Genomic DNA, 27,352 nt, shown 5'->3' with positions numbered 1-27,352 from the left:
ATTAGGACAGAGGGCCCTTGCTTACACTCTACCATATATCTACTTCCAATCTCAGCATGGAGATTGCAAATGAAAAATAACTTCTTGTGAACCATGCATCTACAAAAGAGGTTTTTTGAGCAGCAGTCATGGTGTATACATAGGAGCAGACTGCATTAGTCTTTGCTTTCTTAACACTAAGCAGGCATAGACCATTTAAATATTTTATACCACTTATATAGAGTTTTAACATTAAACAGATCTGTAGACTTCCAAAATCAGTGTTTTTCTTTGCTTCAGATACATAGGCGTTGGTTATGCGGAGCTGGCTTTATTAAACTAATCAGAAACTGACAAAAAAAATATTATAAAAACATAAAACATTTTAGACACTGTTCTCTATGCCCATTGTGACCTACTTGCTTGTGAATGCCTCATACAAAGTCTTAGCCAGCATATTACACCTTGCACTAAGGACATTTTGTCAAACAAAAGGTGGATGTGACTTAGGTCATGTGGAAAACTGTGTATTATCAGGGATTACAGAACTGTATAACCCCTGTTCTTAAACTAATTGGGACCAGGGGGTGTTTGTAAAATCTATTTGTCTAGACGCAGATTTCTAATCTAAAAAAAAAACAACTATAAAACCACTTGAGATAAGACTATCAAATGGACAATTACCGTACTTGGTCACTATGTGCAAAGTTACATTTTAGAATTCAACCTTAACCAGTATTGTTTTGTCTGAGTTTCTGTTGCAAACCTGTGGATGCCATCATTGGATGCACACTGTGTCTGTGTTGCATTGTTAAAGGTGAATCAATTTTAGCCACAGATATCTGACAAACATTTGCTTTGGTGTATGCTTTCATTTCCTACATCTGCTGATATTGTCTTTGAAGGGATCCCTTTGCTGTTGAGTGACCCATTTGTCTTGGGATGCCTGTAGTATATTACTATATGCATTTATATCTAAATACATATTGCTATTTAAATAATAACTAAACAAAAAATAGATATGTGTACAAAGCATAGTTAATTTTGTTTTACAAAATAGGTAAAGGAGAACATATAAGTACTTGAAAGTAAAACAGGGTAAAGTTAAAAATACCTGCTGGAAACTGTGTTCTAAATATTTAGGCCAGAACATTCTGTTAAAGAACAAGAAGGATATAGCATTTATTTTTGACTGCCCTAATTTGCTTTCTATAGACGTAAGCTGATTCAGCACCCTTTCTGTGCACAGGGGTCTCTAGTGAGTACGCTGTGATTAATCTTTCTTGCTTCACTGCTGTGAATTTCAGTGCTGAAAATTGAAGATGCATGCATTAAGACAACTGAAGAAGGTTACCGGAAGCCAGTTTTGATTGAGATGAAACGCACCCTTGCTCACTCAATAATGCAGGGTAAAAAAAAAATGAATGTGGATTCGCAATCAGACAGAAGATGATCAGCCCCAAAGGGGACTACATATCACACTGATGATGTGGAGAGCAGCTGTTCTTCTCAGGCTCGATTGATTGATGGAGTTGTGATGAACCTCCAGTGGAAAGAAGGGGATGCCCTATTAAGTGCTCTCAGTCTCAGGCTGAAATATGAAAACATGCCTCCTAGTGTTCATTCAAAAGTAACCCATGCTCTTCAAATTGCCCTGTGTTTTTTCCCCTATTTAATTAAAAGGGAAATGCATTGGTGCTGAACAACGGCAATTGTCTCACAGATGAGAGTTGCATGCCAGTTGAAGCGTGGGTGTGCATATAAAGGTACAATAGAGATGTTTTTAAAAACCAATAGAATAAAAGTAAAAGGGATGAGAAGAAAGCCATCATTTTAAATTGTTGATTTTTAAAATGTAGCTTCATACAGCACTTCAACACTTCACAGCATGTTTGTGTTTTTAAAAAAATATCAGTATACCAAGAAACATTTAAAACCATGTGAAAAAGTTTGAAGTTGTAATCTCTAGGCTCTCCTCTAGTAGCAGGAACATGTCTTTTTAGCTCACAGGGTGAGTAGGGGTACAGTAAGTGCATTTCAAGAGTGGTGAAAGCTTGTGGCCAGGAAAACTACCTAACAAAGTGCACTCTGTATACATGGAAAATATATGGAAGGGCATATAAAATATACACCAAATAATTATTTTTATGTCAACTGATAATTTTAGACAAACACGACACCTGCTTGAGTCCTGGTTATGTTTCAAAGTACTGGTTTTGCCCACTCGATGACAGTTACATGCGTACTGGTGAGACTAAAATCTCATTGAAGTCAGTTATTTTCCAATCTTCAGAAAAAAATAAAAATAAATTACTCAATTAAACTGTCGGCTCTTGTTTTCCAGACATAGTGTTCAACTGCAAATGTTTAGAGCCCTACTTGAAAAAAGCTTGTAAACTGGATTCTATGGGATCTTTTAAAAAATGTCTTTCCAAAAAAGCACTGCACTGTTTATTAACATGCTGTACAGTATGCATATTATACCCGTATTGCTTGACAGAATGGGGCTCAGCAGCATTCCACACGGTTCCTTATGTAAACATAGGGTTAACGATCTGTATGTGACACCAGCCATTTTTGGCTCAAATGTTTTGGTTTAAAGAGTACTATGTGTGACATAGCTCCACAGAGATACAGTGGAGAAAGAACAGATTTAGGCTTAGAATTTGCTTTTAATAAGACTGCAGGTGAAAGATATATTGACCCAGGCACCTTATACAGCTTTATATTGGTAACTGCTATGTGGGCACATCCTTGGTTTGTACCACTAAGAATATTGATCCACGTTTTTTTTTTAAAGCTTAAAGACTGCATCTTTCTATGGGCTATAAAGAATGATCAGCTGGGCCACAATTTTACCACTTTTCCCTCAGGCACAGTAGCAGCTGCTTGGTACGCTCATGTGAGAACCCAGTTTTATCTAAATGGAACAGGCATTGAGAATGCCCAGAAGAATTCACTGTTTTGAGTTGAATGCAGAGAGCCCTGAGTGTTCTGGATCCAAGAGAGTGAAAAATGAATGCTCCTCGGGTGATTTATAACTTGGTGACATTATCAGAGCACTCTCTTTCCCTGGATAATGAAGGTCACAGTTTCTGAAATGGAACACAGCTCTTTGTTTTATTAGGAGGATTGCTAGAGATAGTACTGAAATAAAATGCCAGGCTGGGTTGCATAAGAAAGCTTTGTGTGTATTTGTGAAACAGCTGTATGGAAAAGAATCTGACTAGTTGAGTTGTAATAGGCCCAGCACAACAGGCTGTACAACTCAGTCTGTTGAGATCCATTTGAAAAATACCATAACAAAAATCAATACCCATAATATCTGAGAACAATAACATGTTGCCACTAGTATACTACAGCATTTAAAAAGTAGTGTTCTGGTTAATTGACAATCCAGTTAATAGACTTACAGTCGGTGTTTTGTAATACTATCAACGGGGATAAAGATGTTGGCTGTTCTTTTTTTAAGGATAAAAAACAACCAAACAACAAAATACTACAAAAGGCCAATAACAGTCACCCTTAGCCCTGGTTTCCAGTTTGGACATAAATACCACATTTATATAATATTCTCCTGGTGAGACGAGAAGCTCATGAAGCAGAAAGATTGTACAGCCATTTTGCCATGCACTGAGCATTTTAATGAGATCAAGCTATGGGAGTGCTATATCTCTAACTAGCAAATACCCCTTTCATAATATACCCTGAACTTCACATTTCAGAATGTTGTTACAGTTAACGTGTTTCTTTGTTTTTTATTTAATGTTGTCTAAATTAAACCACTCGTTCGGCTGGATGGCTAATACCTTACTATCATTCACATTGTTGCAGGTTGCTTTTTCATATACGAATCTTTGTTTTTAAATTATTTTAGAAGTTTGTTATTTTCTTTGGTCCAAAGGATATTACAAAAAAAAAGTGTTTACAAAACACCATGTTCCCAGTGTGTCAAGTATCTAATTAGGCTTTGAAAAGCTGATTCCTGCTTACAACTAGGTTACCTAGTGGACAACAAACTTATGATATGAAAAAATATAAAGTGAAATAGAAACAGTATTTTTTAACACACTTTCTAAACTACTACAGCTGTGTTTTTCTTCAATCTATAGGTATTTTCTCCACTTGCTTTAACTTTTTCTTTTTTATTTCCATTTATTGTTAGTATTGATATTCTCGTTGGTATTGTTGCTCTGAAGTCATTGGCACATACATTGGGGTTTATGAAGGCATTGGTTGATTGCTGTCATTGAAGTGTATTACTACAGGAAAGCATTAGTCCTATTGTTTCACCCAGGCACATCCAAAGTGATGATCCTTGTAATGTTACAGCCACACTGCCCTTGATAACTGATAACCAATAATTGATTTATGACCAAGGCTCACAGCTTGTATTTCCTCCTTCTTCAAGTCAAGCAACTGCTGTGTCCTCCCCAAACATTCAAGAGATAGCTTTCAAGAGATAGATATTTATTTTGAATACAAAAATTATATAAAAACTATAATGCAAATGTTGTCCTGCTGTTGTTGTTTGCTTATTTTTTCCTGTTTCATTTATACCCATTACATTCTCGATGAAGTAAAACCCTGTGCTTTACCATTTAACTTCTTACCCATTAAACAGAAACTTTTTGTGTTACATTTCCTATTTTTCCTTGACAGCCCCAAAAATTTATTTTTTATTTACTGGTAGTGTATTTAGATCTACCATTGACAAGAAATCATTCAAAAAGATCTTTCCCAATATCTCCTTAAACAAAAATCAGCATCACTCAATCCACTATCCTGCTTTAGGAAATAGTATATTAGCCTTTGATTAAGTTGGATTTGTTAACTTTTACACTGGAGTATATCTATTTTTTGCCAACTGCAAAGGACCCTCGTACAAGACGTGTGTATTTTTTTTTTTTTAAAGATAAACAAACTATTTGTTGTGTGCCTGTCTTTATTGCATTGTGATGAATAACACCATATGGATGCAACATATAATATGTAATTAGACAGAGAAGAAGTTTAATACAGGGTTTCTTCAGTGACGTTGCAGTGGCACTGAAAATTGAAAATGTCTGGATTCTGTACAAAGGGATTACAAAGGGATTACAAAGGGAAAGGCTTTGATTCTGTGTTATTCTTAGTGAAGAATAGCGCTCACAAACTAGAATCGAAAACATTAGCCTTTGTTGTGTCTTGCGGTATTTATTTCACATCTTTATAGGGCTGACTCTTGAATATTGACTGTTTTTGTACATATGAATTGTTTTGGCCATATATATTACATATACTAGATACCTCTAGCTACTGTATACAAGATATGCTACAAATGAGCGTAAAGGAGTTACCCAATTAATAAGATAAGTAGCTCTTTTAATGCTCTATGAGTAATTCTGTCATCATTATTTTTTTCTGTGTAGCCATTAAAACTTCATCAATGATTCCTATTCACTGAACAACCAAAGCAAAGGTTGGCCAAAATGTAATGTGACAATACAGCATGAAGAGATCTCTTTGGGACCAGTGACAAAATGAATCAATTATACCTTCAGAGAATTGCACTCCATGATAGAAGCCTGTTTGATCGTTTCAGCCAACTGTAAACAATTCAGAGTTCACAATGGTTTTTCACTTTAGTGTTGTCACTACTTCTCTTGTTTGTGTGGCCAAACTAAACATATTCAGCAGGAACTGAACTGTAGACTGCAGTCCCTCTGCAGAATACGCATATCTAGATGTATACCTAAATAACTAAGGTACTCAATAAAAACTCTTGGATTACTCTGCTTATACCTTTTGTGCATATTTTCTTTATGAATTGAATTGATGTATATAATTCCACAGTTGGCAATGGGGTCTTATTTGCTGCATGGATGAAGGAGAGATATATACTATGATGCCACTTTGAGATTTCCCATATAGTGTGTGAACATCGAATCAGAGATACCATCCGCAATACTATGACACATGTTCTTCATGATTTGGGTTGAATCACTGTTTATTTAAATAAAACTCACTATTTAAAAACAAAACAATCAAAAGACAAGTACAACTTTTTGCAACTTGCTGTTCCAAATAGAAAATAAGTGTAAATTATAGTTTTGAAGTCAGATCATGAACTTAAATTGTGGAGTTGTTTTTTAAAATACATTTCAGTGAAAGAAACTGTTCTGAAAAACAAAAGGAGATTGAACCGTATCCTCTGGGCTGGTTATGCATGAGGCTTTATAAGAAACGCAAGACCTGCTTCCTTACAATGATTTAATTAATAAACCTGAAAGCTAAACAAAGTCAGCTGATGTATAACCATTTCTCACTCAACAGCATTAAGTTCCACTAAACAAAAGTTTTACACACATAAGACACTCTTGTGGAATGTGTGTTTGATGGAGTGTTTCTATTCAGGTTCATTTCTGTCACAAGTAATATGTTTTGACGTCCTAACTTTACTACTAGCATGACTTCTTGACTCATTGTTTCATCTCTCACCCATTTGTAAAGTCTAACAAAGGCAGGGTTTACTGGACAGGCGATGTTATGTCTCAGCTGGGCTATCCTGGGTAAATAATTGATCAAGATCATCTGTATGAAGAGGTGCTTTTATTTTCTATGTTTGCAAACCTTTTTTCAGCCTAAATGTTGCTAAATTATTATCACATAGATCTACAGTAACTAAGAACAAAGTACTGCACTATTAAGGTACTTGAGTCAAGGGCTGGGTGGATTGATTACTAATAAGATGATTGCTTTTACCTCTTAGTCACTAGTTAATGATGGTCATGAGTTCTGCTATTTTCAATGTAATTACTCTTGGAAGATGTCTATGGCGATCCATGAAAATGGCTTCTTTGGACATATTGAAACTGCATGGGCACCAATCGCTGGTTTTCTGAGAAGCCAGAACCCGTGTCAATTTTTATGCCTGTGCTTCTCTTTTATAACTGTTGTATTTATTTAGTAATGAACTGTTGATGTAGACAGTGTGCATGTGGACAAAACAAATATCTTATTTATGTTTGGATAGTATATACAAAACTATTCAATCAGCATTTGAGAGGCTGTTTGTAGTCCCCATACTGTGCATGTTTAAAACAAATATTAAGTGTCTTGTTGAAGTCTCACTGTTAAATCTGAAATCTATTTGCTTTCTTACTTTGACGCACATGCCCTTCGGTTTAATTCTTTACACCTGTATGTGCTGATGTGGGAAAATGTTACACTTTAAAACAAAAAAAGAAGAAAAAAATGTCTATCAGGATGCAGATAGAAATAATAGACTTTGGCAGAAGGGCTGAGCTGTTTCATACCATTTTTTACATAGGATCTAAACTGTTTGCCTGAATGGTACAGCAGCTTGTAAGATATTAACTTGTTTAAGGTACATATAATATGTGTTTTATTTAAACAAGCCCACCCATTAAACCTGGCCTGTATATGGCTAAGTAACAGTCCCATCAGCAATATTTATCTTTGAACCTGAGAATCTATCAGAAAAGGAAGTGCCTGAGATGCTGTTTGTTGACTCAGCTCCCCCAAAGTGAATTCCACATTGATTCTTTTTCATTTGTTTCTAAGAGAAATTGGACCTTCAGTGCCACCTCAGTTCAACACTCAGAAAGCCGTTTCGATACTGGAAGTGCTTACAAGCAACATCATGCATTTCTTGTCTTACTTTTAAAATGCTCTCAACATTATTCTAAGCTCTGTCTTGCAGTTAATCTGATCCTGATTGCTGAGTGATGTGACACTGCATATATGATGTTGTCAGCAGCTGTGACATCATACCACACCTACCTGTTAGTCGAGTAAAAAAAAAAAAGTACACATACATTTTTGTCAAAGCAGGAGAGTGTTAAAGCACAGCCTAGTTTTGAACTGAAGAGTTTGTGAATCTTTCAAATAGAAATTGTAGGAAACTTGACACTAAAATGCTTGATGATCACATTTACTGTACAAGAAAACAACATGATAAAACAAGAGTTGTACTCAACCAGATATTGTTTTGAGAAGATGATAAATGGCAAACTATTAGCAATATGGAATTAAGCTTTTTCATTTCATGGATAAACTACACTTGTGAACTTTGCCACAGGTGAATCCAGCATTTAATAGGAAGAAACTGAAGGTTCAGGTGTATACATTAAGTGATCTGTATTTGTTTCCCCTAACCCTAACCATAGCTTGTCCTTCGGACTTGAATATATACAAAAATCAGCAAGCATGTTTGAACAGGGTCATTTGAATTTCTTATAACAAATTAATACCATAGGATTTTGATTATTTAAATACATACAAAAAATGTTTTTTTTTTTTTTTTTTTTTTTTTTTGTTTGTTTTTGTTTTGACTGTATATTTTTGATTTCTGGTTTATGTTTTTTTTTGTGTGTGTGCCTGTTTTACTTACTGTTTTGCATGGAATGGGTTTTGTTTTCAAATACACATTTGGTAGTTTATATCTTGTTTTTCTTATTAGAGAGTTCATTTATCAAGTGGTTACAGTATTTACAGTTGTGGCTGCAGATGGTAGCCTTAATATTGAATACAGGACTATCTTAAAGGAGGTGACTAAATTGCTGGCAATCGGACTGTAAAAACGTGTCCATTCTCAACTAATTGGGACTGTCTTGATGTAGCCTATAGGCCTATTTTTTAAAATGTTTTAGACGTGATGTATGTATGATAAACTCAAGTTGGAATTTCAAGTGCTGTAGGTGTATCTTTTCACAGGCTGTATATTTTCATTCCGTGTGATCAAAATATCATATTCGACCTTTTTGCCAACTATTGTCAGTTTAATCAAGGATGAATGTTTTAAAAAAATTACAATGCAGAACATTATAATAACGTACATTGACTATTATAATCTTATAGCAGGTAATTCATTTATTACACACGAACACGCTACCGCTTTGAATTACATTGTTTCTACTGACAAGTAAACTGATATAATTACTGCCTTGGCCGTCTATTATTTAAGTGGGAGTGCCAGGGGCGCATTTAGTTTCGGGAAATGCAGTCTCTCCGAACCTTTTGTTTCTTTGGAACAAAGACGGGAAAGCTGCCAGTGTAGGACTACAACTCCCAGAACAACTTGCGTGTTATCTCCTGTCCATGCGCACTGTTATCTGACCAAAAAAGGATGATGTCACCTGCAATAGCAGAAAGATACAGTATTGTGTTAAACTGGATCCCTATTGTAACAATAATTTGTGGAGCTTGCTTGAATGATGAAGGGTCCATTCTCAAGGTACGGAATCGCTACGTTGGGTATTTTGTTAGTGGGGTAAATGTACCATTAGTACCATGATAAAGAAAGTGTCTGAGAACGATGTAGTAAAAGGATTCTATTGTTGTTCAACGATTTTCAAGGAAAGGTTAAAGAAATTATACGGAGGCGCAGGTTAAAAATGGGTGGGACTACGAAAGACTAGGCACATGCAAAGCAAAGGTAGTGTCAAACGGGATTGTCCATTCAAGAGGCATTGCGATATAGAAAATCAGCCCTGGATATTTTTGCGCATTTTTGCAAACATTATGTATATATGTGGAATCCAAACCTGCGAATTCGCATTCGGTCGTGAGGTGATGGCCATATTTCTATTTTAAATCTTGCAAAATATATTACCGTAGTTGTTGAATCAACACAGGTCGTCCATGAAATAGAATACAGTCTGCATGTTCGTTTCATTCCAAACATTTACGAGATTCGTGTTAACCCACTCAGCATTAGTTTATTTCAAAACATGTGACAGACAATGTGTATTTGTCAGGTTGGAGTTGGTGAAGAAGGTTAGTAATATCTTATTATTGTTTTTAATTATTATTTTTTTAATGTTAAGGTGGGGTTAATACATTGCTTTAATAATGACAAGCATAGAATACAAAAAGACACGTGCTTCTCCAATGCGTTGAACGATGTGATATTTTCACTGTGGGTTATTTTGTGTGATGAGGTTGCACTGTTTCTACCAGCTGTTGTTTGCTTGGGTTGCAGACAAGGATAAGCCTGCACGCGAACAAAGATGTCAGTATTCAGTTAGTGTTCTATATTTTGGGAGACCAGGTCTGTGAGCAGGTTAACATAACACAGTGGATTTCTATCATGTGAATATGCACTGTATTGTAAAAGCTGTATCAATACTTTAATGCACACCTGCCAAGAAAGTCAGTGAGAGTTTTAATGTAGTTACCTCACTGCATTTAAAATGTGTAGACCTGTTGCGTTATTAAAAACAAAACACACACACACACACACACACACACACACACACACATATATATATATATATATATATGGACTAAATGCTTTACAAGAAACTGATTAGACAAGCAGCAATTTGTAAAACACCAGGCTTGTGTAAGGAATCTTGGTGTTAATCCAAAATGTAGAATGCCTTTGCTGATGAAAATATTTTTCACAAGCAGCATTTTGATCAGCTAGGTAGAATGTATTGACTTCTCTTGAACGTCGGAATACGTTTTGATCAATACTCAGTTTGTGTCTCGCTCGGTTTCCGCCGAGTTTGCTTTTGAACCCACTCTTTTGAATAGTATTTGTTTTTGGTATTCTTGGTAGTGTATAAACACAAACATGAGGCGAATGCATAATATGCTCAAACATTGTGAATTTACAGCGGGCCAATATAGTTAGATACAAGAGTGTTCAGTTTAGCTCCCTGGATATCAATTGGAATCCAGCCCAGAAACAGTGATTTGAAATCAGGTTCTGCTTGGTGGCCTCAAGGGACTGTGGAATGAGTTCTGGTGGAGGCAGCCCTCCAACTTGAACACAGCAGTCCATCCCTCACAAGGGTGTTAAGTGAACTGGCTTCTGGGATGGGAGTCTCTGCCCACTGCATCTTCAAGGTAATAAATTGTGAAATATGAGAAAGTAAAGCCAAATTTTAAAGTAGGGGCGCAATTTATAATGTATTTCAATCTCTGCAAAAACATTACATACTTCACTGTGCTTTTTAAAATGTATTTATCACATTTCTTAAATGTATTTACTTAAAAAAAGTCTAAATTCTGTGCAGCTGGCAAGTACGATCTTGCTGTTTTTGTAATGATGAAACAGGTGTTTAGTTAAATTTTAAATATTGCCACACTCACACCAGGCACTATTTGTTGTTGGCATGCAGCCATTTACGTTGTGTAAGTAAATTGTTTTGTACAATTAAAAGAGGTTTGCTGAGGCAGAATTAAAAATGCTGACAGAGGTTGAACCGGAACTCTCCAATTAAAGATATTTTGTAATGGGCTCACTTCGTACAAAAGTAAGCGGCCAAGTTATTCAACATACGTGTGGCAAGTACTGACTGTAAACATGCTTCTATGTGCTTTCCTAAGAGGTCTTCAGACCAATCACGTTTTACTGTGTAAGTGTAGACAACACAAAATGTGTTTTGTTTATTGCATACAGTGAAATGTAGCACTGCGATCACTGCTTCCATCCAGTGCTACAATACCACAGAAGTATCACCTACACTGTGTTCTTTGGTTTTTGCTCTAAAGAAACGCAACGTTATTTACAGTATCTGCCATATGTTATCCTGTATTTCCTGAATTTTTTAGTTCATTTCCTCAGGCTCTGTGTATTGGGAGCAATTATTACTGCAGTCTTCTTTCTCTGGGAATTTAAGGGCAACAAAAGGAGCATCTCCTTTAGGAAAGATTAAAAAAAAAAACACCACCACAGGCTTTTAAAGCAAGCCAGGAAATTATGCCTATGCAGAAATGCATTGTGGATTACTTGAAAAAGCACTGTCAGTTGCATTTATTAGGACTGTAACAATGTCTGAATGGATTGTGTTCATACATAGGTGTTAAATATAGCCAGTACAATGTGAACTTGGTGTTGTAGTTTATTCAGTTTGTATTTATTAAATGTACTTTGAATGTGGGGAAAGAATGTAACATGGGCTAAATGGGGAATCTGTAGTGCTGTAAAGTGTAGAAATTGCTGCTTGTAGAGATAGCCGATCATTGTCTTAGTAATGTTTCCGTTTCTTGTGGGATTTTATCAGAGTAGTTTAGTAAAGCAGTGTGGTAAAACATGCCATGAAAAATGGCTGAGTACTGCAGTATTACTTATACACTCTGTGAAAGAGTACAGGTGGATCTTAAATGTTTTCCTCACAGACACAGAACAGTCTCTAAAGGTTTAATTCAAGCGCTGTTGTCGGTATACACTATTGTAAATGTATTTTGTTAAATAGTCTTTTACCGAATCTATAAAGCATATTCTCCCTTCCTTCAACAGCTACTGTTGATATGGCGGGTGCACTGTGAATAGCAGCTGTGTAAGCAGAGTTCAAGCAGGGCATGTGGTGATATAAACATTTGGATTTAGATGTAATAAAAATGTGATTGTCTGTTTCAGTCCAGCAACCTTGGAATTGAACTATGCCAATTTGACGAAATCATTCAGCAATTTCAAATAACTGTTTCAGGAATTTTCCAGCAGTGCTTACTGCTAAATCATAATAGGACACTGTTGTTTTCGGGGGACTGAGGTACTAGAATCATTAGGTACACACTTTAAGCTTTAAACAAATTTAAAATAATTCTTCTTCCTAAAGAGCACGGTTTCAGAGACTGGTATGCATTTCCAACTGGCACTGGTTCAGATAAATTGATCTGTGAAGGATGTGGGTTCTACAGTTTTGATTCCTGTTTATGTCAGTGTAGCAAGGTGGGCCAGAACTGATAGGAATCACTTTTATTTTATGCTACCATTTTGTTGCTCTGGAAGTATTGATTTTTACTTTTTTTTTTTTAGGGAAAGGTTTGTTTTTGAGTGTGTCTATTAAAGGAAAATCTATCAAACACTAGGTGATCATGATACAGTATCCAATGTGTGCACTTGTATGTAGCACAGCCTGGGGACATATGCCCATATTTGAAATACATATTTTAAGTGTAAATACAAGTTTACAGGTTTTGTATAGCCTACCTATACAAAATAATACTTCATTGTTTTCTTTGTTATCCAAACTCAAATTTTGTATCTATGGAGACCTGTTTCTACTCGGCAAGAGAGGAAGGAAAGGTAAGAGTCCCCATAGAAACCACAAGTACTATTCCTTTTTCTCACCTGACAAATCTGAGGATAAGCTTGTGTACAACTTATCAACACGTTTTTGAAGATTGCCATCAATACAAAGCCGTTTTTTGCACCTGGATGCATATTACAGTAGATACTTGTTATATTTGCATAGTTTCAAGCATGCTTTTTTAGTTGGCTTATAGATATGAAAAAATATTTCAGAATGCCTTTGTACTGTTTACAAGTCACGCAATGCTCAAAATGTATATATCGATAACCATTTTCATACGTTTTTCAAGACATTTGTTTTGCCAGTTTCCTGAGACCCACACAGCTGTAAAACAGTCTTAAAGAGATACTGCAGCCCTCTGAATTTCAACATACAAAATGTAGGTTCTGGATTTGTATTGAAAGTTATGCTGTGTGACTTAAAATAACTTCTACTGCACAGCTGTGTAACTGTTAAACAGACTTGTATTTCCACATTAATGAAAAGAACAAACAGACAGCTGTTTACATTTTAGTAACAAACATAATTAAAAAACATAATGTGAATTGGTTCCTTAGGAAGTAGGCTATCATTTTATTTTGATATTTAACTGACTGACAAAATCCAAATTTCAACCCTTCACACAATTGTGACAGAGCTGATCTGTTTTAATGACAAGGAAGAATGTTAACACACAAAGCAGGTTTAATAACACATCAGAGTAAAGAGTGTCTTTTCTGGTTGCCTGGAGCATTTTAATATAAACCGTAGTGTGTTTGCATATACAAACAACACATGTGCAATGGAAAACAAGGGCTGGTCTGTGAACTATGATAAAAAAAAAGGAAGAATAACTACGTTATTAGTGGGTCAGTAGATGAGGAACTATTAGGAAGATTTATTGGCAAATTGAATTGAATGTCCTTTAGTCCAAAGAATACCCAGTGTATTGATGTATAGCAAAAAGAAAAATGTACAGGTGCCACAGGCATTGCAGAACAGCTGTAACCTATGAGATTAGCCTACAGTGGTGAGCAACAATGAGCCAATGTGGTTGTTTGAATTTGCTATTCACTGTGTAGTGTGGTTCAGTAAAACCAAACACTAGCTTGATTTAATGTTATTTTACACGCAGGGGACAGACTGTCACCTCTCTGAACAAGGAGGCCTCTTCATATTTATCTGTGAAGAGGCCATTATTGCCGAGTAAGCCCTTTGCAGTTATAACAGGTGAGCTGAGAGCTGGTGACCCTTGTACTTAAACCAAGAGTATTTCGCTCGTTCAAATGGTTACCCCTTTCCATACGAGGAACAATCCATTTTATTTATATTACGATTCTTTTCCGATTCAGTTTTTTTTTTTTATACTGTGCCTAAGATTCCATGCTATCACTAGGCACTGTAATGAGTGTCATAAGATAATGAATCCAGGAAGCAAATGTTTTTAATCTATAACTTGTTTTTGGAGATGGTTCCTTGGACACCTTGAAGCATTTCTACTTATGGCTCTGTGTCAAATTTTCACTTTTTTTTTTTCTAGCTGGGAGTGGGCTTTTCTTTGCAAACTAATCTGTAGTCACCCTGGTTACCTATTTTACTTATAGACAGTATTATTCTTTTGTATGCGTAACACTGTGTGTAAAAAAAACCTGACATTAATATTTCCATTTCGAAAGCACAAGGAAGTGGTCTTACCATTATTACTCACTCTCCTTCACTTCAGCTCAAGACATTCTGTGACGCTCATATTGGTAACTGAATCTGCTAAACTAATTTGCAGCCTTCAGTTGAAGCTGGTGACCTCAGTCTACACTGGTTCAGGCTCCAGGTGGCACAGTGGCAGTGTTTTCTCAGGGATCTGCATGCATTTGGCTCTTCAGCGGACTCTCCTCAGCAGTAAAAGCATATTTTCAGCATTTTCATTCTTTCTGCTCAGAATTTGGTTTCACAGGATGATCCCTTAGCATCCTATTAAGGTTTTATGCCTAATCTATATATTTTTTATAGCAGTACTCCTTACTGTTACATCACCACACAAACCATCATCTTATATCTGACACCACTGTACGTAAATAAATATCAGTGGTGCTTTTCCAACTCTAAAATAAATAAAAGATTCTTAACTGCCTGAGTGTTCTAAAAAGAGATTCTAAAAAGATCTTCTAAAGGGTTTAAAATAATTAAGCACCATCTTATTGTTTTGTAACTGGAAATGTCACCCTTCAGTTGTGACATGCACCCAATTAAAGGTGCAGTTTACTGTACCATGCATGGGCCTGTATTGCATTTATACATTTCTGTATTTAAAACTGCATTTTACTCCTAGCTTAGAAGGTGCAATTTGAAAACAGCAAGTATCACGTGTAGGTATGTGGTAGCTAGTTGTGATACAGATATTAATCATCAACCACCACACTTTCCAGCATTAGAGTTCAGCGCTCTCCATAAACAGTGCGTCTTCCGCTGCCCTACAGTTGTACATCTGTTTTCCTTGTTCTGTGCTTAAAGTGCAGACCGAGAGCCCTTGCAGGACGAATGAATATGACTTATCAGCAGCTGGTGGCTTGGCTGCAACACTGAGCTGAAAGCTGAGCTGGCTGGAGCTACCAACTGAACTTCCAGCCAGTTGTGTTAATCAAATAAATAAAAGGGTATGGCCAAGAAAAACTCATCCAGCATCCTGCCATGGCAGAAGCAGAAGATTGAATGGCCAGAATGATGTTGAAATCACCTGCTTGAAGAGAGAAAAAGCAGGTCTTTGATCTTCAATAAGCCGAACCCAGAAAACAGAGCGTTTTCCCATCTGGAGCTGACCTCGTTCACTGCTTCTGAAATGTCAGCACCTGCATGTTTCTGTATATTTTAGTATTGTCATACGTACTACATTTATTTGTCAACTGCTAGTTTCCACTATGTCTGTGTGTCAGTCTCTTTTAGCAGTTTCTTCCTGTGTTGTCAAAGCTGTGTTATTGATGGGGCGGAGGGGCAAGAGCCAGTGCTTTAGAAACATACCCGCTCCTCTAGCCTTTTTTTAGATTGAATACTCCCATTAGTCACAGAAAGAATATACCTTTGAATTAAAAGTGTGTATGAGACAGAAATATATATCTATATATATATATATATATATATATATATTATATATTATTATATATATAGATATATATATATATATATATACTATATATATATATATATTAACTGCCAGTACATGTCCTCAGTCTTAGACTTTGAAATATAGCTACTTTACAACGTGTTGTCACTTTAACAAACCCATATTTTTCTGGGTACAGCAGCGGAATTTGTCGTCGCCTTGAACTATGTTGGTGTCATGAGGGCCAAACTAATATAAAAATCTCTTTCCTGGAGCAAACAGACAATGTGTTTATTTGTGACCCAGATTTCTTTTTTAAAGAAAAAGGGTTTCTCTCCCCACCCCTCTCTGTGTGTGTGTGTGTGTGTATATATATATATATATATATATATATATATATATATATACACACACACACACAGTATATATGAAACTTTTAAATTGCTTCAATGTACTCTTTTTTGGAAACTGCTCATATATTTTGTGGGGTAGGTCAACAATCCTTAATTGTTTTAAATATTAACCTAAAGAGAAAGTCAAAGAAACTTCCATTTAATTGATTCATAAATTTTAAACTGACATGATTTCCCCAAATCTGTTCATATTTTCAAACCCGTGGATCTCGGATGTGGTTCCTATTAAGTGGATTAACCTTGCAATACATTAAGAACAACACTTCTCTGTGTAGACCCGGATAAGAGCCAATTAAACCTCCCTTTATCTCAAAATGGGATTTGTATATAATCCAATGCAGAGCAGATTTCCTTGCTCAAACAGATTCAAATTTATAGATATTGGAATCTGTCTGTTACAATGTTGGCCATTCTGGCCACTTGCAAATTGTCTGTAAGCTTAACATTTATTTGGGATCTGTCAAACCTGAACATGTGCAGTACAGGCATGCTTTTAACACATTTAGCATGGTTTATGGGAAAGTTTTGTAGATTATAATCCTTTCCCTTTTCTTGTATTCTAGGTAACGATTTGCGAAATAAACAGCCAGTTTTTTAGTGTTTCTTGGTTTGTCATTTTTGGCTTGAATTAGGCGCAGCGATGACCCAAGCTGGGCATGCTTCTAAAGCTGTAGTTTGTGACAGCATTTCCTACAGGAACTTCTCAAAGAAGTTGTTTTCAAATGAGGTGCATTTTTTAACCTTTGTGCTAGAAATAGACCTATTTTAAGTATTGTTATGCTGAGATACAGAAATGCTGTGTGTTTAAAGTCAGCTGAAATACAGGATAGACAAAACATTGATAAAGTGTGAGAATGGAAAATGATGGGATTATGGAAAACCTTGCCTTTTATCAATAGTAGCAGTGGAATTGTATACTTAACATAGTTTTTTTTTTTGTTTTGGTTGCTTTCAAACATACTATAAAATTTCATTTAAAATCATTTAAAACTTCTGATGGGGAGTTTTTAATTCAACAATGACCGCATAATCAAAAGATTTATTTTTAATTTTTTAGTAGATTTAGCAGAACATTATTGCAATTTGTCATTCTGTTCTGTTCTATCTCTTAGTAGGCTATAAATTCAGAAATTTTATAGTGACACCAAAAGGGAAATTTAATCCAGACTTTGGCTGTTTTTACAGTTGTTATAAAAATAGCAACGGCATCATTTCAAATGAAATCCCAGGCACAGTAAGATGGATGTTTTAAGGCAGTAAGGCCCTGTGCAGACTATAAAAGAAAGAACTAACTTTAAATTCCAGCTCAGGAATTTTATTCTTCCCTGTGGAAGCAAAATAGCAAGTATTAAAGGTCATTGATTATTCATTTTGAGTGTCATTTTAACAGTAAATAAATAAACACATACACATCTGATATAATATATATATATATATAATATATATATATATATATATATATATATATATATATATATATATATATATATGACACTGTGGCAAAGCGTAAGCCTTGCACAATGGAATATGTAGTTTATTGTATGTTTTTGTGTTAATTGTTAATATTGATTTAATTGTTTAGCTGCTGTGGCGCTCCGCTGGGGACGATTACCCGTCTGCGTGGAGCAGCAGCTGAAAGCAATCAGCTGTTCCTGCAGGCGGGTGGGCGTGTCTCAGCGGAGCGGCAGTATAAAAGCATGGCGATCGCTGTGATAGGGGCTGCTGCAAGGCCTGCCGTTTTCACGGCACCTTTTGAGTTATAGTTTGGGGTATTGTGTTTTATTTTGCACTTTTTGTACGGTTTAATGTATTTGTCCTCTGTCCATTACCATCGCTGGTAACGTCACATGACCGCCTTTATTTTACTTTCATTTTCTGTTTTTGTTAATAAATCCTGCGCGCCTGTGCCGGCGTTTCAACACCCACCTCAGTCTCTCTGTATGCTTGAACAGCGGCGACCCACACGCGTGACTCGAGGAAGACCCTGTCACAGACACGCACGCACACACACACTCACACACACACACAGATATACAAAGTCAGTACTCGGATATCTGTTACCCAGATACACGTCAGTCGCGATTTACTGCCCTTGTATTAAGAATAAAGTCAACCCCCATTTTTATATATATATGAGTCAAATAAATAAAAGTGAAAAAATGAATAGTTGGGTGTATATTCCAGTACTGGAAATACTGCTGACCCTGTTGAGCAGCACAGGAAAAAACAAACACTTTTGGAATCCGTTATCTGTGTCAGGATCTAGGGCAAGGTCCGCGAGTAGCCACTCTTGACCACAGGCACAGTGCTTTGCCATGGCCTAGTTTTTTTTTTTTCTGTCAATGGCCTGCTAAGCTGCAGCCTGCGTTTGTACTAGGCGTGTTACTGGATGACGAATAGAGGCTTCAGACCTCTTGATTAGCATGATAATGAGAGCAGAGTGCCCAAATTAACAGACTAAAGTGTCACGCTGATTGGGAAGAAAGAGAACAGTCTGCTTTACACAAACTGTGCTTTGGCAGAAACAGAAGCAGTGGGGTCCTGCGCTTCCACTTAAGTCTTGGCTGGGACCCTGTCTTTTGGGATTCGTTGTGTATTTAAGAACTCCAGAATGATGTGAAGTGGTTTTTGTGTACCCCTTACTTCAGAACAATAGTGTGCTTTAAATGACTAGGGTGGAAAAGTTATTGGCATCTGAAACCTTATTTTTTGTGTATTTAAAAAAAAAAAAAATGTAATATGCTATTTGTATGAAAAAAATACTAACAAGGCTGCATCTGATAATGCTGACAGGATTGAGCTTCTTCAAATGCATCTGGCTGGATACATTATTATGTTTGGTGTGTGTGTTGTTAATTAGTCCTGATCTCTTTGTTTTTGTTATCTCTCTCCATAATGGCTGGTTAATTGTTTTGTGACACCAATTTTCTACCCTCGGACTGGCCGTTCATTTCTGGTAAAATATGTGCACCCACAAGCTAATCTTTACTTCATACAATCTGAAATTAGCCATACAGTCGGCGCCACCTAATCGGAATATTGATAATTGGTATTTCTGCTCAAATGGGATACAACTCTGGGAGATGGTTCTTCCCAATGCTGTTTACTTTGCTTAATTGGCATGTCACTTTGTTTAATTGGGATGCAGTATTTTCAAACGATGAATGGAGAAGCTTTTCAGAGCTGTGACTGACATAAACCACGTTGAACTCTTGAAGAATGAGGAGTCTCTCCTGTGGTTCATCAGGCTGCTGTTGCAAAGAAAGTTGGCATGTCAACATCACAGGTGCCTCGCCTTGTGAAAAGATGTGATTTTTTAATTATTTTTCATTTAATGTAGAAATAAAAAATGGAGATTTTAAATTTTTTTCATAAAAAAAACAAAACAATTGACTTATTTTAAGTGATGTATATAAAGTATAATCAGAATGATGTGATTTCATTATTTTTCTTTTAACAGTGTGACCTCTCAACAGCAGCTTATTCGGGATATTTGTCCTTCTCCCGAGACATCCCGATAAAGTTGTGCTGACTGTACTGTCTTAATTTACCACTTGGCCCCTCATTTTATGTAGGAGAGAGGCATCTACTGTAGTAAAAGTCTATATAAGTAAAGTTTAGCATCCTGAACTCCTGAAAGGGGTCACTCCTTGGCATCCCACACTACTGTGTCTTCATCCAGACTGCAATCATGTTTAAATATAGCCATTAATCAACTGGAAAGGGATTCTTTGGGATTGCTTAGAGTGTTTTTCATTTTCCCCCATAATACATGTGCACAGAAGACCTTACTGCTGACAAATTCTATATCACCATAGCAAAGTAAGAATTATGGATATTCAGTTACTGTAGCACAGTTGCATTATGTGTTTGATCATAAGTGTTTGTCTTTTGCTCTTTACCCCTTGCAGAAGATATGGGTCCAAGCTGATCAATATATCTCTAAACCTGCATTATTTATCTGTGAAAAGGTGACCAGCCTGTCTTGGTGCATTCATATTAAATATGCAACTAGTGAACCGTGACAAGGTAGTGAACCATAGAATCCATGGTGTGAATTAACTATAGAAATACACAGCTGACCAGTATAGTGGTAAAAACTAATGAGAAGATGCCCCCAGCCAGTCACATGAAATGGGCTCTGAAAGCATGATGAGCCCATTGAAATGGAGCATGCAGTTTCTCCAAGGGCTTGAAATGGTGCAGAGCCTTAATGACAGAGCTACAATAAAAGAAGAAAAGCTGCATTTATGAACTTGATTTTTATGTAGACTTCAATGAAATGACTAAAACACAACTTATAATTAAATTAAAATAGCTTTGATGACTGATGCATTCAAGATTTTTTTTTCTTCCAATAAAATACAATGCTTGTCTTTTAATCCACACTAACTAGTTTAATTGATGGGGTTGTGCCCCTTTTGGTTCTCATCAGTACTGCTACTGTGATCTGCTATCTGATTTGGCAGTGTCTCAGTATTAGAGCTGTACTTTGAAAGAGGTGGGAAGGGATGGCATTGCATGTACTGAGCACACTTCTGTCCAGGGGTGTGTATGGTCCTGTAAAGCTGACTGCAAGAACCAAAACCACACAACACTGTCCAGCCTGTTTTCGTATGGAAAATCACAGGGTGTTATACTGACTTTGGTCAGTGCCTAGTGTCTAAATTGTAACCATGGCATGCTTTTTGATATAATTTTATGTTTCAGTTTTTGAAAGGAGGGAACAAGAATCCAGCGATGTAGGCTGTTTAGTAAAATATGGAGTTACTGCACTAAAAAAGAGTCCACAGCGTTTTCACCAACATGTGCTTTTAGTTTATCGCCCTGTATTGCCTACCTGTTTTCTAAAAGGAATTTAAAAGAAAAACGGGGAAACTAGTGCTAACAAAACTGTGAGCAAAGTAGAAATATCTGTGATTGCTGATATGTCTACTGTTAGCACAGACACAAGTCTCTTTTGAAAAATGATTATGAAGTACATCACTGCACTAAATACTTATATAATATATATATACTATTATATCAATATATATAATATATATATATATATATATATATATATATATATATATATATATATATATATATATATATATATATATAAATGGTAGGTGTACCTTGCACAACCCTGCCTACTTGCTTAAACTCATACATATGTACCTTGGTATATATACAGTAGGAGGAGTTTGAGGAGTGCTTCTGTGATTTTTCTGGAAATAAATAAAATTAAAAAAAAAAAAAAAAATCCTTGCATAGCTTTTGATAAAAGCAAGTACATTTTCTAGCCTCAAACCTTTGCTCTATCCTCCCACTTCTTTCTGTACCGAGTCTGTAACACACAGCTTTCAAATCAGGCTTGCTCTTACTACTAGATAGCCTGTGTTTGTCTCTTGCCCATCCTTGCCTGCAGGCACAGTCCTATTAAAGCAAAAGAAGGCTGAGCTGTTTCTGCACCTTCCTTCCCCATATTGCAGGCGTTTTACCCTCCGAGCCCTCGGGGATCTGTGCTTATAGTAACAACACAAACGGGCGTGCTTCGTAGCTTGTTACGGGATGTACCGGTAAGTGGAGTTTAGTTGAGCGTGTTGTTAAAGTTAACACCCTTCCTGGTTTCCAAATGAGGGGTAAAAAAGCTGTAAGGCCTTTATCCCACAGTAACCTTGACTGGTATTTTGTTAGTTTAAACTGACTTTTTGTGGAAGAGGTTAGTAGTACCGCATAGTGTTGTTTTACATGCTAAAGTAATTTGCACTGATGTGTTCAAATTAATGTTTGTTATTGGTGAATGCTAATAGGTTAATTTTTTATTGGATTCTAGACACATTTACATTAAAGGGCAGGTATGTTTTAATGGGGTTCAGTATAGTAGTTTACAGTTTATAGCATTTGCATATTGTCAGCCAGGCTGTAAAACAGGAGAGACACTCTTATCAAAATAGCAGGATCAGATCTCAAGCCTCTCACCCATCAATGGGATTAATGTTTACAGTAGTGATTCTGCAACCATAGGAGGGTGATAAATCAGATTGGATACCCCAGAGAGCAGTTGGCAACAAACTGGGCTCAATGGCACTGCTAGTGTATAAAATAAGCGGCAATGGTTTCAGGGAATCTGGATGTGTCTACTGAGGATCAATTAAAAATGAGGGATAATAGTCTACTACAGTTCAATTGTTGTTTTTTCAGTTCAGTGCTTTCAGACGTCACTATTGCATTAACATTCAGGTCAGTGTTTTGTCCGTGTCATATTACAATGTTCATTAATAATTTTAGAACAAGCGAAATTGTTGAACAGTGCTGCTGTGCATGTTGACTCAGCTGAAGCACATGCATTTTTTTGAGGCTGATTATATGGCTTAAGTTTGACAGCATACCATTGTATTGTAATTTGTTTTTTTTAGTCTGCTCAGGTACACCCATTCATTACACAATGATGTCATTAATGTGTTCATGCATGTTATGATATTTGTGCTGGCAGGGCTTGTGCTAGGATTTCCTTATTGATTCCTGCAGTGCATGTTCCATTTTGTTTTGTGAATTTAACAAAAGGCATATTTTTCGATAGGTAAGACAAACCTCTAAGTTGGGTTTAGAAAACTTGAAAGCTAGATCTTGTATGTCACAGCCCTGGTCGCTGTGAAGAAAATACAGTATTTACATTGGAATAGGAACTTCTGTGACCATCTCCTTGGAAAAACAAAACTGCATCCCTGTACTAGTTATTTACAACCTGAGCTTACAGTTTCAATAGACAAACGTGTTTAAGTAAACCACTGGCACAGCAGCTTTTTGTATTTGTTGATATCACAAATTCCCCTTTAGGCACAAGCATTACATTTATAATGAAGTCTGTTGTTCATTTAATTGTTGAATTTTTGTGCTGTCTGGTTACTGTCAGAAGAGTGTATTGACCTGAATAAGTGCAATTCTAAATAGTGTACCATTCGTACAGGACAGTTAAAAATGTACTTGTGTGTAGTGCATCTAATTTTGCTGTATCTAAATACCACCTTCCTTCAGAGACGTTCATAACCTTGATATACAAATTCCAATTTTTTCAGCGGCGGTGTTTGGATGATTTGGTTTTAGATCAATTGAATGGAGTCCATTATTATGTAATATCTAACTCGCCCTGCTAAAATAATCTAATAAAAACTGCTGACTCTCATCTACATGCATGTGACAGGGACACAGCTGTTCACAGAGTTGTTTCCTTGGGGCTTCCAGTCATATAACATTGTAACAGTGGGGGTCAGAAACTTTACCTACGTCATCTAATTAGATTTATATAATTTGTTCCAGAGTCACAGGATGAACCATCATTGGGAAGAGTATCTATAGAAGCCTTTAAACATTCGGTTCATTGTTATAACTAGCTTGAGGGCACCTTTTTGCAGTTTTTATCCTAATGTACAGAAGAACATGTCTAAAAGGTCATTGATTTCACTGTTGAAATTTAGAATTGAAAGGCTTATATCTAGCTTTGGGTTGGTTTGATTTCTTCTCTACAGTTTGTATTTGTATGTATAGAAGTTCAACCATTGATGCAGCTCCATATTGTTATTATTATTATTATTATTATTACTACTACTCATTCTGAATTCCACATGGTGATTTAAAGTGAGTACGGCATCTTGGCTTTTTCAAATTACATTACATAGTTTGAGCATGCCAGTTGTAAATTTATTTTTTGCAACCAGTATATAATAATTCTAACAAGGACCGTCCAAATACCTCCCCTTGGTTTCTAAGTTCAGTACATTTTACCACAGAGACTTACTAGTCTGAGCACATGTATAGTACTGTAAAAAGCCTAGTGTAAAAAAAATGATGATCTGCAGCAGTGCAGTAAATTGCTAGTTGCTGCAGTCAAGGTGTAAAGGGAGCATAGGAAGAAATAGGAAATTAACAACCCACCAAAAAAGTTTATAGAAAAGAAAGAATCCACGAGGAGCTATTCAAATAACAATGTGTCTGATTTAATACTTGTTTTAATGTTTTGTCACCGTGTCTCCTGGTCTATTTGTACTATTGCCTTGACATTTGGGAGATTGCATTTTGGAGATGATCGAAATGTGACTGAATGGTGTCCATTTGGTTTTTCATTTGACATGTGGGTTCATGTTGTGTTTCCTGTGTTGTGTATAAAACACAATGTCTGATGTAATCCGGATACCTTGATGAGGATATAACAATTGATTTCATCTGCTTGTGTTTTGTGAGAACAGAATAATTGTATTCTAGTGAGCAGTCAACATAATACATGAACTGTTTTTTCACCCCATATTTTATTTGCTCTCTTCTGTACAGACAGAGCTGTACATATTTAACTGACTAATGTATTATCCACATTTAGGGGGTTATATTAGGGCTTGGCATGCAATATTGTACTGTATATTTTTATATTCAAGACATAATATGCTGTTGTGGGTTTGGGACCATATAAGTCATTGCCATTTTGCTTTGTATAGTGTTGAAGATGTGATTCTTTAGTTAATTTCCATTGTATACTGTACCATGTGCTTGGTTCAATCAAAATTCAATTAGTAGACCATGCCATCTAATTTTTCATTTAACTTTTTCCAAAAAACGTACATTTGAACAGTTAAAGGGAAAGCTTCAAAACTTTCTGAGATGGTACAGTAAGATGGAATTGTTTCGCCTTTAACTGGGCCAAACTGTAGTTCAGTGCTGTGCCATTTTGAGTTTTAGATATTGTTTTGGAATGTGCAGGGAAGCATGTCAGGCTATCTCTGACATTTCACATTTGGCAAACGCACAACAAGTTGCTTTGGGAAAGTTCATGAAAGCTCAGTTTTCCATTTACAAAGTCGCTGCCACCAGCGGTGCAGATAAGCTACATACCTGCTGTTTTTACACATTAAAAAATCAGAAATCCGCACTAAATTTAAATGTAATGCGTAAAAATACGCACAGCAATTTTGCTGCACAGCTTGTCCGCCTCCTCTAAAACTTCCACTAACACCTGCATCTCGCAGAATACAATGTCAGTTACTAGGAAACTGCACACAAGAAAAAACAACCCAGCAATATATATATAATGCGTCTGTTTATCTGCTGATCAGATACAGTACAGTTAGCTGCAGGGTGGGCTTTCTGGTATGCTGACCTGTTGGTGCCTGTTAATCAGCCTTAATCAAAGAGGTCTCCAGTCTCCACTCATGATATAGAAATAATGAAGATCCGACTAGGCTGATTCTTTGAAAAGACAGTCAGTTAAAATAAGACATATATCAGTTCTACATGTATCTTCAAGTAGTGAGAGAACCCAAATTTGACAGCTGATTATAGATATATAATATATATATATATATATTAATATATATATATATATATATATATTATATATATATATATATATTTATTAACGTTAATTGTTAACTGCAATTAACTGACAGCACTAGTTTAAACCAATATTAATTAACTGCTTAAATCTCCTAAGGTTTACTGGGGCCTTTCCTTATTTGAAGGAATTCGTTTACAGTTTGCTCAAAGTGAAAAGTAAAGTTTTCTTACTGAGGTCCGATTTCTTACATTGCTGGCACTAAAAACAATGTTCTGTAGAAAAATAAAGGATTATATAGTTTTAAAAATAATTTTTCTAAAACGTCCAGTTTTATGTTCCACTGCCAGCTATTCTGGCTTTTATCTGCCCCCGTTCTGTTTCTACACTGTTGTAACTAGAAAGAGCATGTGGTACTGGCATAGACGAAACCAGATTTTTCTGCGAGAGACCTTTGAGCCTTAGGAGAAGCCATTGAGCCTTGTTCTTTTGCTGAGTTTATCTATGAAGGACATCACTCAAATCTCATCTTGTGCAATGGAACAGAGACTGTTGCCCTCATTTGTCGCAGTTGACGGGTTTAATAGACTTGATGTACTATGTTTGGGATTCAGACACACGGACACACAAACACAGACACGCACACGCTCATGCACCTCCAGGCATTCCATGTGACAGGTTTTCTTGTGTGACAAAGCCAAGTCTTTTTAAGTGCACACTACCAACAGAAAAAAAAAGGCTGGGGAAGAAGGCGTGGCTAAGCTTTAACTGTGTCCTATGAGAACTAGAGTGTTGAAAAGGGGTGTTCCCAAGAGGGAGGGACTGGCTCACAGCAGCAACATCTGTGCCATTCCTTTTGGCTTCACAGCTGGGAAAGGAGATGTAAGACTGAGTGAAGCCCTTTGTTTTAGTGTAAAATAGGAAATGGCTATGACTTAGCTAAGTTCACAGAGAAAGCAGAACTTGTTTGTGCTGTATGCTGTGCCCATACACCTGCTTTAAGGATATGCTAAACCTGGAGGCTCTTGTTCAGTGAAACGTGCTGGAACTCGATTTGCTTTTACCTGTTTTGTGTATAGACATTGGGAGATGTAAGCCTTGAGCCATCTTGCTTTCAGGTAAATATACAAGGGGATTTTAATCTGTATGCAACACTGTCATTGGTCACAGTGCCTATTATATTGAAATACAATAAAATGTATGGGGGGGCGGTGTGATTACAAAATAATATTGATCAACAGCCCCACAATGTTGCTGATATTTTGTTTAGTTGGGTAGAGTACTATGAATTGTTAATTTGCATGCACTTTCAGTCATAGCCAGGCTAGTATCATCCTATTGTCAACTAATGTAGCTAAGAACCATCATATTTGGAAGAAATTCTCAGGTCCGAAATACGATACTTTGACCAGAAATCCTGACTTTTCTCTTGGATTGGTCTTTTTTATCTTTCCGCTAATCCGTTGCTGCAGAGCCAGAATTTGTTCAACTTTCTCTTGTAAACGTTCTTTGTGGAAAAAGAGTCAGTTTA

The 27,352-nt window shown here is 36.3% G+C and overlaps 1 protein-coding gene across 4 annotated transcripts in view; it reads left to right on the top strand.

Annotated features, from left to right (window-relative positions):
* The first annotated feature begins 9,126 nt into the window (after nt 1–9,126).
* Nucleotides 9,127–27,352, top strand: part of LOC121323979 (disheveled-associated activator of morphogenesis 1-like) — a 77,476-nt gene continuing 59,250 nt past the window's right edge. For 2 of the 4 annotated variants that reach the window (XM_041265337.1, XM_041265334.1), the window contains exon 1: nt 26,682–26,939. The gene's annotated coding sequence lies outside the window, so the exon portion shown is untranslated. Of the gene's footprint in view, nt 9,218–9,736; nt 9,760–26,681; nt 26,940–27,352 lie in introns of those variants that run through there. The other 2 variants (XM_041265335.1, XM_041265336.1) reach the window with 2 other exon arrangements.

Source organism: Polyodon spathula, chromosome 12, assembly GCF_017654505.1.
Source record: "Polyodon spathula isolate WHYD16114869_AA chromosome 12, ASM1765450v1, whole genome shotgun sequence".
NCBI classification, from domain to species: domain Eukaryota; kingdom Metazoa; phylum Chordata; class Actinopteri; order Acipenseriformes; family Polyodontidae; genus Polyodon; species Polyodon spathula.
Note: the sequence above shows the minus strand (reverse complement) of the source record. Positions and strands in the feature narration are given on the sequence as shown.